Source organism: Marmota monax, unplaced genomic scaffold (genome assembly GCF_021218885.2).
Source record: "Marmota monax isolate L192 unplaced genomic scaffold, Marmota_monax_Labrador192_F-V1.1 WCK01_AAM20220418_F8-fsc00191, whole genome shotgun sequence".
Classification (NCBI taxonomy): Eukaryota; Metazoa; Chordata; class Mammalia; order Rodentia; family Sciuridae; genus Marmota; species Marmota monax.
In genome coordinates, this window is record NW_026693537.1 from 3,427,744 (window position 1) to 3,444,132 (window position 16,389).

At 35.2% G+C, this 16,389-nt stretch overlaps 1 long non-coding RNA gene across 1 annotated transcript; it reads right to left on the reverse strand.

Moving 5' to 3' along the window:
- Nucleotides 1–230: 230 nt before the first annotated feature.
- On the reverse strand, nucleotides 231–9,613 carry LOC124102339 (uncharacterized). The gene is made up of 4 exons (XR_006854845.2): nucleotides 9,469–9,613; nucleotides 7,027–7,232; nucleotides 3,509–3,562; nucleotides 231–1,666 (listed from the first exon to the last, which is right to left on the reverse strand). It is a non-coding gene; the product is annotated as an uncharacterized LOC124102339 (long non-coding RNA).
- Between the last annotated feature and the right edge of the window lie 6,776 nt (nucleotides 9,614–16,389).

Consider the following 16,389-nt stretch of genomic DNA (forward strand, 5'->3'; position numbering starts at 1 on the left):
TAGCATACAGCCTATCCTGACTGATAATGATTACAATCACAAGAGCAACCACAACATTTATAGAAGATTTATTATGTGTTAGCCTTGTTGTACAGATTTTTCTCATCTTCTCAACAATCCTATGACATTGATAGATTATTATATTTATTCTACTTTTACTGGTGATGAAACAGCTACAGAGAGATGCTAAATAGTTTATCCAAGACAACAAAAAATTATGAGTGGTACCACCAGAGTTTGAAGCCAGATATTCAGTTCTGCAGCCTGTGTTCTTAACAATTGAACTGCACTTCCTCTTGTGGAACTCACAAGTGCAATTTACTTAGAATCATAGAGAGGTTTGCAGAGTCTAATGGATATCTGTATTCTCATTTCTATTAAGGTTTGGTTCCAAGGTCAGTGTACTTTGTACACTGTATTAATCTTTGTATTAAGAGAAAAAAGGATTAGGAGCCACCAAGAAACTGAGTTGCTTTTCCAGAGACAAGTATTATAAATTAGTGTACATTTTTAAATTTCCAAGGTTTTATAAATTCTTAAGTAATAAAGTGGCATTTTCTGCTTGATGATTTTATTGGCTTGGTTACAGACATGAACTTCCAACCCTTTGGGAAGATATAGTTGCCCCATTTGACACTATCTAACTGATTGTATGATTCATGAGTTTCATTATATTCTCTCACAAATGTGTTCACACTGATGTTCAGCTGTTCTATTTTTACCTTGTCCCTGCTTTTTGCTGTGGTGGTGGGTCCTTTGTTTGGTTCTGTTGTTGTGGAGGGAGGGAAAGGGCTCTGCCCACCTGTGCTGATGTCCTTAGGAGGCTACCCTGAGGTTCCTCTGTCACTACAGCCTCAGGCTTGCACTGGCATAATAGACAGTGCTGGTACAGGACCGAAGAAGCACTCCTATTCTCCTGTCAACTGTGTCTGAATTTCTTTTTTAAAACAGAAATCTCTGACAGATCTCACCATGGACCTCTGATTAGCCAGATGACATGTAGATAAGGTTTCAGGACCTACTACAGGGAATGAAATTGCAGAGTCTGTCACCAATCTTCTTTTCGTACTGCAACTTCTTCATTCAGATGTGTCAAGAGGGCAAATCTCTAACAAAGGAACTGCAGCGGGAGCAATCGCCAAGCCCACCACACAGCAGAAGAGACTGGGTCGGAAATAGATGTGACAATGACAACAGCAGAGCTGTAACTGCAGCCAGATCCCCTCCATGGCCACTAAAACATCAGAGAAGCAGTGCACACCATGGTGGGAGCCCCCACCCCCATCCCCAGTGGTCTAGATTCTGTTTTCCCATTAGGCAAAAACATTTTCCAAATTTTCACAAATAGCTAAGGAGGGAAATCTATAGTCTGTACAGTCTTTTAAATGCACTACCTAGAAAGTTTATCTCTATAGACATCATTTAAACATTCATGCTTTTTATAATACATGAGAGATGAGGAAAAATAAACCACTATGTTCTTTTGCTGGCTAAGGTTAAGTCTTGAATTTAAATATTTCAAATCAGATGAAGCCTGAGCTTGTCCAGGTTTCTTACCAGACAATTCTTGCAAAATCTTCTCTCATTCCTCCTTACTGCTTTTTCTTCTCTCATCATAATGGAAAGTTATTATGCACGATTGTGACAAATCAGGTGTTTGACACTACTGCAGAGGAAAGAACAGGCAGGATGGATTTTAATTATTACCAAATTTAGATTAGGTACAAGAAAATCGGGAGGAATTTCCTGTTATACGACATGGGAATCAGCTAACAGAGATTATAAAGTTTGCTTGGCTTGGAAGCATAGAATCACACACTTTGGGCCTGCAAGATCCTGTAGTCAACGGTCATATTTTTCTAGGTTAGGACAGTGGGGCCAGAGAGTTTAAGTGATTGGCCAATTAGTTACAAAAGCATGGAATAACATGGACTTTGTAGCCAGATGTCCTGACCTCAAGCATAGACTTTGTTATTCATTTGCAGCAGGACACGACCTCCTTGAGCTTTTTGTGTCTAAAAAAATGTGCATGGTGATATTCACCTTACAGAGCTTTGGAAAGAAGTAACCAGCATTGAGCATGAGCAATATTTCAAAAGGTCTCTCTATCAAACTGATTATAATGGTATAATATGACTTTGTCTCTTTTTCCTTTAGAATGGAAACTCTTGACCTTCAAGCGATGACCTCTTTCAAACAAGACAGCCATTCTTGTAATCAAGAAACCCATCTTTCCTTGCCAAAATTAATTCAGCATCTGTCTGATCATGTACATATAGACTCTCTCTACAGATTGTCAGTGAAAAATAAGAAATTCATAGTTCATTAAAAAAATTAATTAGCATAGTTTATTAAAAAAGTAAAGAGTCTTCATATCCTTGTGACCTCTATACATTAGCAATGGGGAATAAAGAAAAGAAATTCTTATGTCTTCCATTTACCAAATGATTTCTAGTGAGAAAAGGAGAAAATCTAGGCTTGGTGAGACCTGACTCTTTAAAAATTTGCGATCTGTTTTAAGAGAAAGAATATGAACTCTGGAATATAGTATTGGGTATAAAAACAACTAATTTTTTTAATGAGAAAAAAATCACAACAGACTTTTGTTTTACAAAACTAATAGCACATACATAAATACAAGAATTCTGATAAGTTAGGTATGACTGTCATGAAAAGGAAAAAAAAATTGTATTTACAATCTCATTCCTGCATTATGACAATGTCAGTCACTACTTACAATGTATTCCTTCTTCATTGACTACTAAACATTTCCAATGGTCTTTGCCACACTACATACAGCTTAACACAGTGATGCAGTCTCAGTTCTTGTCCCTTCACAGAACTATGGTGAAATAGCATAGAGCAATATTCCTGGAAGTCACTCCTCCGACAAGGCATGGAGTTAAGATCTTATTGGACATGGAAGAGACTATGAATCAAAGAATGTGTTCCACTAATCTAACTTACTATCTTCCCAGATTTAGTTTCCTTATCCCCCAAATAGCTCTTCTGCTCATTGCCATAAGATACCAAGGGACGTTTGACCAAGGAAAAACAGAGTTGTGACCAACAGTGGTCAAAATCTTACTTTTGCAAACTTTACAAAAACATCCCCATATAAATACATTCCTGGAAATTACAAGAGCTTTTGGAGGAGCATGTGTACATGGAGCTGCTATAACTAAGGCTTCATTAGCTTCCTTGTACTTTAAGAAAATATAATGGAAGATGATACCAGGGAATGAGCCCAGGGGCACTTACTTACCCCAACCCTTTTCATATTTTTATTTTGAGACAAGTTCTCACTAAGTAGCACAGAGTCTCAATAAATTGCTGAGGCTGGCTTTGAACTTGCCATTGACCTGCCATAGCCATCTAAACCTCTGGGATTACAGGAGTGCACCAGCATACCCGACCAAACACAATGATTTTTAAAACATACTGGAAATTATTTATTTAAATAAAAGCTTTTCCCTTAAAATTATAGAGGGTATATTACATATGTTACCTCAAATGTTTTGCAGTCTCCTTAAGTATTTGCAGAAAACCTTTGAAATTGTTTCTAATTACACAGTGAGCAATGCAAAAAAAAAAAAAAAAAAAAAATCAGGGTTACCAGTGTACTACATCTTGCTTTTTAACCTCAAAATATTTAACAGAGATTTATTTAAACTCTCTTTAACACATAAACACATTTTATTAATATTTTATTGTAAGGCAAGTATCATTTCAAACAAATCTAAATTTAGTAAATATCATATATTATAAATATATGTATTACATTATTAAATTGCATATATAATCTATTTTAAAACTCTTACTCTAACAACCAACTCTTGATCAAGAAATGACAACTTTCTCACTCTTCCCACAAGTTCCTCTATGCCCCCATGATAATTACAACTTACTCCTTTCCCCTAAATCCAACTACTCTCCTAATTTCTATGGTTTCACTTCTTGTGTCTCTTTTTATGTTTATCATGCAAAGGAATACAATTTAATACTACCCAGATACTATAGTTTATTCATGTCCACTTTAAAATTTGATATATTATTAGTCCTTTTGAGATTTACAGTTTCTCCTTCTAATCCTTTAATTTGCTTACAATTTATCTAACACCCAGACCATTTGATTTGTTGTTTCTCATAATCTGCATTTTGTTAATTGTCAGTTCTTATGATGAAAATTGGATTATCTCTTTGTCTTTGCAATTTGTGTAGATTGGAATCCAGCAGTTCAATTAGATTCAGATTTAATATCTAGGGGAAAACATGCATGTGGTGTTTTTTATTTTATTTATTTATTTTTACCAGGAATCATATATTGTCTGGCTTTCTCTATTTTTGTGATGTTTGTATCTATTCAGGAGTTCTTTGCCTACATTTATTACTCACTGAGAGCTACAAAATAGTGACATTTAAAACTTTTTATTTCATTTTAGTTTTTAAAATTTTGATTAACATATATTAACTGTACATTTTAATGGGATTTGGTGCTCTAAATTACATTCCAACAACAATGCGTAAGATTTTTTTTTCCTCTATATCTTTGCTAGCTTTTTTTAAAAAGTAATAACCATTTGTACTGAAATGAGATGATATCTCATTGTGTGTGTTTTTTTTTTTTAGAGAGAGAGAATTTTAATATTTATTTTATTTTTTTTAGTTTTTGGCGGACACAACATCTTTGTTTGTATGTGGTGCTGAGGATCAAACCCCGGGCCGCATGCATGCCAGGCGAGCGCGCTTCCGCTAGAGCCACATCCCCAGCCCTCTCATTGTATTTTGGTTTGTATTTTTTCTAATAATTAATGCTATTGAACATTTTAAATTATAATTGATGGTTATTTATATTTTCTCTTTTCAGAAATGTCTATTCAGATCAAAATGGTGATATTTGATTCTACCATTTCTTCTTCATTTTCCACTTATTTGTTTAAAGTTTTAATAAATAAAACTTCCCCTAATTTATTGTTTGGTTACTGAGTGTTATTTCTATTGGAAAGATTGGATAAATGCTTCATTCTTTAACCAGATATATAAATTCTCAATAAAATGGCTTCTTCTATCAACTACTGAAGGTGACCATTTTAAAAATAATATCATTATAAATTCATGGACTTAAATGTATCTTCTAGATTACAATTCATTTCAATGATTATTCTCATTGAAGTCCAAATTGCTCCATCTTGGAAGCTTCTTCAAGTTGTCTCTTGAGTCCCTCTAACAAGTCTTGGAGAGATTCCTTGCTATCTGTTATGGAACATGTTGTACGTGTTGAATCTAGAATCAGTCCTTTATCTCTGCAGTTGTGGTTTATCAGATATTTTGAGACCACCATATCAATGTTGGTAATGCTCAAACTAAATGCATAATTGAGTGGGCCATTATTTAAGAACTTTTCAATGGAAAGAATAGTGACATGTTTAAGATAAAATGTCATTCATTCATAATGATACTTTGTCATACTTTCAAATAATACTTTCATTTAAAAATCAAAATCTATGTTTCTTCTACTTCATATGAGAAATCCTAGTTTTTAAGGACTCAGAGGATAACAGAATATCCCATAATTATTTATTTTCTTTATTTCACATTACATGTGAAAAAACTTAAACACCATTATAACACTGTCATCTCAATGCAATTGCTGAAGATGGTCATGTGCTTTCACTGGCTAATGTGTTTCTCTACCATGTTTACATCTGTACCATTTCTTTGTCATGAGCATCTGGTCCTAGCATACTACTCACTCTCATTTAAAAATTTCCATTTGGTCTTAGTTTTGTAAGTAGCTATGCATTAAATGCCAGCCGTCAGTACTTATATCAACCTGTTTCTAGTTATACTGGTTGTCTAATAATTGTTATACGGAATAGCCTCAGGAACAGGGATATATTTTGCATGTTGAAAAAACTTTGTGCTCTTTATGCTTCAAAATCAGATTTGTAGATTAAAATTTTTATGCAGTTTTTTCCCTTATTAACATAAATATATTACTCCATTTTCTTCTAGGACAGAGCATTGTAGTCTAAAAAAATCTGATAATCATCAAATTTTTATTCTTTTATTAGTATTTCTCTTTTTTATATCAAGGCAGACATCCCCCCCATTAAAACCAAGTAATTTTATCCTCATGGGTCTGCCTTACTGTTGGTCATTCTGGCATGAAATTTCTGAAGTATGAATTTTCAAAATACTGTTCTTCCTTTTTTTCAATAGCTATTTTTATATTGCATGTTCTAGTATTGGTTCTGTTTCATGCTTAAATTTTTCTTTGGACATTCTTTACTCATATGATGGACAGTATTTGCCTGTGTTCAATAACTGACACCTTTTCCCCCACATTTTTTCTTTTGATTTCATTTTTTTGTTATTCCTCCTTTTTATCTTATATGTCCTTCAGGCATTATCTGTTGTGTTTAGTTATTCTCTTCAGGCTTTTAATTTAGCAATTGTTTCTGAATTTTTTTCCTTATTCCTAATGTTTCCCAAATTTGGTCACCACATCATTGAATATTTTTCGTGTATTTAGGGTCATGTGTTTATGTCATGCTCTTATTGTTTATAGGAATGCTGTCCTGCTCTTTATTGTCTTTTATATCTTACAACAGCTAAGCAAGATATTTGAATCCATACTGTTTTGTTGTTAACTTTCATTTATTATTATTCTTACTATGAGTTCAGATGACTGGAGGAAGTAAGTCAGGAAAGATTTTCTACCCTCAAAGAGCTCTCTCCTCTGTTGTTTTAATGTAGTGTTTAAATATATGGACTGATGCTCTTTGAGATATTCTGCCTTTCTTTCTCCTCTCCACATTTATTTGTAACAATGTTCACTTGCCTTTATTTTTATTGATCAAGTCAATGTCCCTCTCCCACCCAGGATGCTATGTGACTGCTTCATTTCTAAAGCTCAGAGGAGCCATGCTGTTCCATCCACTTTCAAACCTTCCTAGGATCGGTTCCCTGCATTCAGCCATTTCAGGAGAAGGGAAACAACTTTCCAGTTTCATAGTGGCTTACCATACTATCCAGCAAATCCCACAGTCCATTTGAGATTCTCTTTGGTTAGCAATTTCAGATGCCTGTTGCTTCCTCTTTTTCCAGTACAGGTATTGATGCATACTGTTTCAGAGTTTCTAATGATATCTCAGTATCATTGTTTTGTTGTAAATATGGTTGCATATTTTAGGCTTTGCTAACTAGTTTTTCTGTTTTGATGTGAAAACCTATTGAAATAAAAAAAAATTATACCTCTGTTGTCATTTTCTCAAATCTTCAACCATTGAAATTTTGCTTTAAATAACTTTTGCTCATTATCAATTCTAAATATACGCTTTTGGAAAAATAGTGGTAATTTGAAAATAGGCAAAAATAAATAGTCTAGCAGTAGTGTTTTTATAAATTGCCTTTGAAACACTTTGAAGAAGAGAAACATAATTTCAATCTATGGCTTCTGAGAGATTTATTTTTATTAGTTAATTAATTACTTAGTTTATTCATTCATTTTCCTGGTTGAAATCTCACTATGTTGCCCCAGCTCATCTCTCACATTCCTGGGCCCCTGAACTACTCCTCATCAGCCAACTGAGTAGCTGTGACTACTTGCACAAACCACTTGATATATTTTATATATTCCAATGTCCTAATTCCCACCTCCTCTAGCCACATCCTACCACTTCAGTGACCACTATCAAGGAATCAATTCACTGATTGGGTTAAGACTCTCACAACCTGATCATTTATCCTTTGAGCCTTTTTGCATTGTTGCACATGTGAAGTTTTGGGGGAACACCTCACATCCAAACCATAACAGATCAACATAATTATAATTAGTAACATATGTTGAACAAATGCTGGAAAGGAACCATGTACTTAAATGGTGGTCTTTGAGAATAAAACCTCTGGAGACAATTGGAGAAGTGAGATAATTACAAAGATAATATGTCTGATTTCCCTGGACTTGCAGAATATCGGCCTCTGTTTAGGTGAGTTTAGAACAACTAAAAACATTTTTTAAATAATCAGTGTCTCATATTCTGCTCCCATGATCAAGCATAATTCTTAGTATCATTGAGTTTATCATATATTTTTTCTACTGATCACCAAGAGACTTCTTAGTACTTTGTTGTTGTTGTTGTTGTTGTGATTGTTGTTGTTATTGTTTTTTTGCTGACTTTTCTAGACATCTCTAATTGCTTTATTCCTATCTTGCGTGTAAGAGGACAAGTATAAATACTATGCTTTCTATAATGCATTCAACCATGAGAGATTGACTCTTGGCTACTCCGTCCCTTGGCAGATACACTGGGCATTGGAAAGCCCTTGTCTTCCTTCAAAGTTCACCCTGAGACAAGGCTGTGACTGTCAGGCTTGTGGCAATTGTCCTAACAGGTTACTCTGGCCTATTGAAAGACAGATGCTGCTGCTGGGTTATGGTTCTAGAATCAAGCCCTGATTTCTTCCACAAACACACAGGCACAGTTACCAGTCTGTCTTTTGACTGAGTACATGAGTTCATGTTTAACTTAAGATTTGCCTATGAAACTGTTTTTCTGACAAAGAGTCACTTATTGCCATGCCATCTTTTCACTTGATTATCGAGACTCCCTCTTACTGTTCTCCCTCGAGCTTTAATTACAGGATTGCAGCATGTTCAAAACGTGCTGCCAGATTTCTCACTCGTACAGGAGACAGAACACACATTTCACATCCCCTGCACGTCCTTTATCCCTCTTATTGATTTCCTGGGCAATTCTGTATCGATTTTATCTTCATATTTCAATGCCTCCTTGGTCTTTTCCCTTCTTATTTCTCTGAGCTCTTAGAACTCTGGCTCTCTCCTTTTTCGTTCAGGTCATCCAATTAGGATTTGTGTGTGATCCTCTTTTGCCACTCAGAGGACTCTCTGTGATCCAGGCTGGAGTCCAGATATTCTTAACAGGATGACTTTTATCTCCAAACCAAACTGATTGTCTAAGCTCTGGTACCACCAGAGCATTTGTCTAAAGGTATGAAAAGACATTGCAGTGAGAGACCTCCTGCATGTGAGTATCACTCTCTGCCCTTCCTCAAGCAGACCACTCCAGCCATCTGTGTTTTTCTGCTTCCTAAGGGTGGCATGGCTCTGTCTTTGCAGCTTTGTTTCTGTAAAGCACCCAAGAGCGTTGGCTACCAGGAAGGAATACAGAGCCTCTGGTGTCTCTCAGTTTGCTTCTCTTAATACACAATTGTGTTTCAGAAATTGTGAATAGCCTGATTTCTCATGGTGAAAAGACCAACAACAAAAAGAGGCTCCCATCAGGGCACTAGATACCATGACAGCCTCCATCAGGAGAGCCCAACACCTGATTTAAGGCACAGACCAGGCAACATTTAATACAAGAATAAAATAACAAAAGACACTTCCTTTGGCTTTTAAGCCAGGGTGTGGCCTTCTGACTGAATAGAAGATGGAAGTCTTACCCAAAAGAGTTGCTTGCTCAAATGTCACAATTCAAGGTTCATAGCAACTTGAAATTGGTGGAGTTTGAACTTGGCATAAAAGGCTAGGACGTCATATATTCTGAAATATTGTGTTCCTTTCATTCACAAATTCTTTATTATGCTGTGAAATCTGGAAAGACAAATGTATGATAGATGAACTATTGCCTGAATTAAAACAATTTTTCATATTTTACATAAGCCTACCATGTACTTGTTCCCCTACCTGCCTACAGATACTGTTTTGCTTTTATTATTGGTGTACTATAATTATACATAATAGTAGGAATCATTATGCCATATTTGTACAAGCAAATCACATGATTTGATCTATCTCTTTTCCCCTCTTCCTGATCTGCTTGTTCTACTCTATTAATTGTCCTCCTATTTGTATTATTAGTTTAATTGGTTCATTATAAATATACACAAAAGCTATATTCATTGTGGTATATGAACATGGGCATAGCATACTTGGTAGATTTCATTCTCCACTACTTCCCTAAGTCCTTTCCTCCTCCTTCCTTTGTGTTGCTTACTTTTCTCTATTTTCATTCTATTTCCATGCAGATAATGATTTCTGAGTCATCCCTGACTGAAGAGATGTGAAGTTCATTATCATGACTGCAGAAACATAAAACTTAGAAATAGCAAACAGCTTCAATCAATGAAATACTGCATTCATCTTTACAGCACCAATATGCTAGGATATCTTCTATGTCCTTCTCCATTCCTACTTGCTGGGAATACAAAATCTCTATGTAACATTTCCATTTTGTTCCAGGCATTGTTTTTAATTTTTTTTTTTTTAAAAAATAGAAACGTGCATTAAATCATCAAGGAAGAAGAATGAGTTACTGTAACTGAAATGCTTACTGCATGAATGGGATTAGCTGGACACAACCAGGAAACAACTTTACTTTTCCCCCTATTCAAATTTGTTCTGTGGGCCAAATTCTCCCTCACCTCTCTTATGAATAATGAGTTCTATCAGTGCCACCCAGATCTCTCGCCTGCTCACTTTGCCACGGCAGGGTACATGGGGCAAGCTCCCCCTTCATCCTGCTGGCTACTCACCTTCCCACAGAATTCAGCCAGTGAGTGGACATGGGACTAACCCTGTTTCCCTAGTGCTGCAGAGCCTCCCTGTGAAGTCCCACTGAAGACTGATGGTGGTCCCAGCTGAGATCACACTCTTGTTAATTATTTCACCTTCCCTGTCCTGAGACCACAGATGTTTTCCTGACAGCATATCCTTCAAACATCACTGCACCATGAATTTTGACTTTAGCTCTGCTTCCAAGGAATCTGACCAAAGACAGACTATATAAAGTTTCTGGAAGAATGATTACCTGCTTTGCTCATGTGTAGGAAAAAGTTCTCTGTTATGTTGCAGTCCCCAGACCAGTTTCATCTGTAACTGAAAAGTCTAATCCTAAGTAAAACTAATACCTGGAACTCCTTTCCTGTCACTTGGGCCTAGAGATCCCTTGGAGGTAGATGAGGTGACTGCCATCCTCTTTACTCAGTTTTCCTAGGATTCTTGGTCCCTTCCTGGTGGTTGTTGGTCAATTCTCTGATTCCTCCAGAGTTGTAGCCAGGAAGAGATATGGATGGGAAAAAATCTTACTTGCCTGACCCAGATGTCATTTCTCACAGCTTATCTTTGACTATTGCAGCTGTTTATTATTGATCGCTTATTCCTTGGGTGCTTTTTATCAAGGCCATGAAATTCATCTGTATGAATGTCTTGAGAACTGATAAGAATTCTTTTAGCTACCTGTTTATCATTCCTCTTTTAGGCCCTGGACATTCACTGGACTCAGCCTCTTTCTATTAAGGCCCCATCTCTATCTCAGGCAGCCCCTCTTGAGCAAAGATCTCTTTTTAAATGACCTTATGTCAACTCCTGAAAGCTATGCCTTAGTCAAGTTTCCACGACGGACTCAGGAAGCTTTGTATTCTGGGCCAACTTTGAGTGGGAAAACAGCTACTTACCATTTGAACTCTCTCCATGTACATAGGCAAGGCCACTGTCCTGATTCCTTTCAAAATGTAGATTTTCAGATATAACTCTTGATAGCAGTTTGCTGTATATTTGACTTCAGGTAGTCACAGATCAAGCTCTGCTCATAAGAACTCAAAGCTCTTTTCACTAGTTTTCAGGTAAGGTGAAGGCACGTCCTGTCCTTACTCCATGGTCAGGGAGATCTGTCAGTACATTGGAAATTGGCCCTCCAAAGAAAAAAAAAAGACACAAAGAAAGAAAAGAAAAGAAGAATACAAATAAAACATAGAAGCTGCCCTCTTCAACTTTAACACATTCAAGGTATCTATAAGGTGTTAACAACTGTAAAACCAGGTGTTGTTTTTTTGTTTTTGGTACCAGGGATTGAATTCAGGGGCACTCAACCACTGAGCCACATCCCCAACCCTATTTTGTATTTTATTTAGAGACAGGGTCTCACTAAGTTGCTAAGCACCTCGCTTTTGCTGAGGCTGGCTTTTGAACTCATGTTCTTCCTGCTTCAGCCTCCTGAGCCACTGGGATTACAGGTGTAAGCCACTGTGCCTCACTGTAAAAACCAGTTTTTGAATCCCTCTTTCAAAGTACAGTCTCTTTCCCCTAGCTTGGGATTGTGGAGCTGGTTGGCATCTATTATCTTTAGGACCAATAAAGATTGAATTTCCTTTTTAAGATAATTTAGAGTCTAACATCCATTGTTGAGAAGAAAACATTAGCAAGAACTAATGTTTCTTACACTGAATGTGAGAAATTGGAAATTGACAAATGGTGTATTTTTGTCTCATCTTTTTATCTCTTTCTGTAGTGTCTGCTTTGTTTTTTCCCTTGTCTTCATATGACTGCCTGACATTCTAATTTTTAACTCATAATTTCTGTACCCCCCATGATTCCTGCCCATCTATGGTTTTAACTTAACATAATCTCTACTTGAACTCTAGCACTGAATAAGTTGTCATCTTTCTGTAGGTCTTACAGTTTGAATTATTAAGAATAAGAATCTGATTGGTCAATGATTCTCCAGTGGAATGACCGATATCTGTAGTTCCAATTCAGTCAGATGTTTCTAGCCAACTCTAGGAGGATCTATGGTGATTAAAAGATGGTCCTAGCTGAACACAGTGGCACAAGCCTGAAATGGCAGTAATGCAGCAGGCTGAGGCAGGAGGATTGTGTGTTCAGTGCCAGGCTGCAAAATTTAGGAAGACCCCATCTCAGAAACAAGCAAACAAAACACCACCACAAATGCTTCCTAATGAACACTCCTTTTTAAGTGCTATAGATTTGGATAATTGCTACACAGAGAGATGTATCTACATTTTTGTAAATCTTTCTGTGTCATTTCATAAACTTTCTCTTACAGTTTTGTTCTCTGCTACTTTATATGTTTTTCTTGGGCTGTAGTATAAATGTATTCCTCAGGCACTTTATGATTGCTAGAAACAGTGTTATTTTTATTATTATTTTTTTTAATCTTCAAATTCTCTAAGAGTAAAAGAAGAGAAGAACTGATAGAGGCAGTGTTGTTTTACATAGGAATTCAGGAAAGACACCTCTGAGGAGCTGATAACTGAGGAGCAACACTATAAGAGGAAAGAACATTCTAGATAAAAAGAAGATCCAGTGAAAAGATCTTGAAGCAGAAATAGCAAGGGGGCCTATATGATCACAATGAAGTGTGCTGTGTCTAGCAAAGTATTATGAACTCATATTGACCTTTTTACCAGTTCCATCACATTAACTCAAATAAAGCTCACATTACTGGAGGTGCATGGGCTCCAGTGCTCATTTAAGTGATGAATTCTTATTGTCCTGTCCCGAGACACTGGTAGGATAAAATTGGGAAATCCAACATAAGTCATGTTTCTTCTGAGCATTTTAAGAGGCTGTGATTATCAATAAATGACCTTTTGTTATTGAGCATATTTTTTTTTGTTTTGAGTAAAATAACTGAGTGCATAAAATAAGTAAATTTAGACATCCTCATTGTTTCATTAAAGATGACTTAAAAGTAGATAATCTGCTGGGTGCAGTGATGAACACTTGTAATCCCAGCAGCTCTAGAGGCTGAAGCAGGAGGATCACAAGTTCAAAGTGAGCCTCAGCAATTTAGCAAGGCCTTAAGCAATTTAGTGAGACCCTGTCTCAAAATAAAAATAGAAAGGGCTGGGGATGTGGCATCACTGGTTAAGCATCTTTACGTTCAATTTCTGGTACCAAAATAAAACAAAATGAAAGTAGATAATCCATTGTGTCTACAACAGATAATCATGTGAATTATGAAACAGAATTATGAAAAACCAGGAATGTCAGATTTATCATTCAAAGTTTTTACTCCCAAATTAAAATGCAAATTATGTTTATATTTTGAGATTTAACTATTTATAAAATGATTGCCTTACCTTCTAAATATTTTGAAAGAAAAAAGATGTGAAAAAAGACACATTTTTTAACAATTGTCCAGCTGCCAGTCAATCAATCCTCTTTAGGATTTCTCAAACAAGAGTAAACATACCTATGAGGTTCAATGAATGTGTTTTAGGAAGTATAAGCTATCTATATAAATTTTCATATTTTGTGGGGGTTTTAAATGATAATGTATAAAACTTTTGGTATTTTTGATCATTTTCATGGCCTCTTCGTAATTTGCTACTTCCATTCAATTTCAGTGTCTATATTTGCATTTTTATTTATGGTCACAGAGAGCAAAAGAGTACGTTTTCAAAAACTTTGTGCTAATGACAAAAAAACAGGATAGAAGGTGCTTAATACACATATGATATGTTTACAATAATGAAACAGAATGTTGTCAGGTCCCAAAATAACCAAGATTTTTTCCATTGAGTTTAAGTAATGAGAAAAAAAAAAAGAAAGAAAGTGATGTGAGAATTGCATCCTCACATGGGCTTCAGTACATAATCTTGTGTGAAAGTCCTGTTATAGTCATATTGCTGGTAGCGATTTATTTATAGGGAAATGACTTCTTCAATCATGTGGAATATATTATCTAATTTTTACTTTTTCATTTGCAGATTCAGTTGCATGTAACATTTTTTAAAAGTGTATAATAGCCTTGAACAGAAAGAATTCATATCATTTTGTGTTTGTACATACTTAAGAAAAAATTTTTTTTGTTGTTAAGATTGGACTTTTGTAAGAACTCAGTTAAAAAAAAAAAGAAAGAAAATGAGTAGAGATTTTTCTCCAGTTTGACAAATACTGCAATCTTTTAATATACTCATAATATTGAAAATGAAAGCTTTTGGGAAAAAGGATATTTTTTGGCATACTGAACAAAAATAGTTTTGTGCAGGTATATTGAAAACAAGTACAAATAAATAAATGAGTATAAAAAAAGAAGTGCAAGGTTTCTTGTGTCATATGCCAAAAAAAAAAAAAAATGACAATTGACATTGTAGAGTCACTTAAAAGCAATTTGAAACAACACCAACAATGTCCAGTGAATTAATCACTTCAACACATCACACATTTTTTGGAAATGCTCCTATTTTCAAAGTAAAACAATGCAGCAAACAAACAAAATGTTTCATGCTCCTTTAACAGTTCAAACTTTTAATGTGTGATTTATTCACTTTGTAAAATTAAGCATAGTTAGCTGTTTTATATTGATTTAAAGGTAGGAAATTGAGTTATTCCTCTTAATAGTAAAAATGTAAGATAAAAACATTTTTACAAATTGCTCACATATGTACATATTTCTTTATTTTTCTTTCTTGAAGATACAAATTTGAAAGCATATGATAAAGAGGGAGAGAAAAAAGAGGAAGGGCATAGAACAGAAAAGAAGAGATGCACCTGTGATGCTCACTAACACGCTTCTCAGCGCAGTTTTCCTGAAGTTGGTGGTGGCCTGGCTTCCCTGCTCTGTCTTTAATCTCTTTTGAGAAGAACAGAAAGACAGCCAATGGTGCTGAGCCCAAACAATACTTCTCACACCATCTGATTGGCAGTGGCTTAGAAGGTCTCCCCTGAAGCACTGTGGAGCACAGCATGTTCATGGTGGCATGTGAATTTTATCAGCTCTGTCCCAGAAATCTAGAAGTGAAAAGGAGCTAAAGCAATATGTGATAATGCCTGTATCCAGGGAGGGATATTGAGGCACTATGAAAAGAACGCTCCAAGATTTATTTGAACTTCCAAGATATGTTACTGTTCTGTAATTTTTGATACTGTAGTATACTATGAACACTGAGGTCATGGGCTAGTTACAGTAGAAATCTCAGTAGTGAAAATAACTACATTATTTAGAAACTAGATTGTAAGGAAATAAGTCAAACTACATGATGAAAATAAGGAATAGAATATTTTAACATTGTAGGTAACTTTTTATGAAAAAGACAATTCAAAAAATATGAACTGATAGGCATGTATTAAAATAAAGCAGAATGCCTCAGATAACTAGAATGTTTATAAATTCAAATCAGTGGTCTTTTATATTAGCAGCAACATCCTTCAGGGGTAGTCAAATAAAACACATTTATGACTAAAATTATCTTAAATTATCCATAGAATAAATTATTATTTAATGAAAACCTATGCTTTTAAATATTAAGGAGGCATTTAAATGTTTTTGTTTTGTTTTGTTTTGTTTTGTTGTTGTTGTTGTTGTTTTACAAGTTTCATGATTAGGGCCCAAATGAGAATTCCAAACTTTTAATATGAATTTTACTGTCATACTAAAATAAATTTTGATTCATCACTTATTTTCTTCATAATCACTAGACAATTAAAAATTATTGAGAATTTATTTTTTTGGTTTACATAGGTTTTTATTTTTAGTGTAATTTTCTATAAGAGGATTTAACTTTTAGATGCAGGTTTTTTTAGGATACATTGTCAGCATTTGAGAATTTGTACTTCAG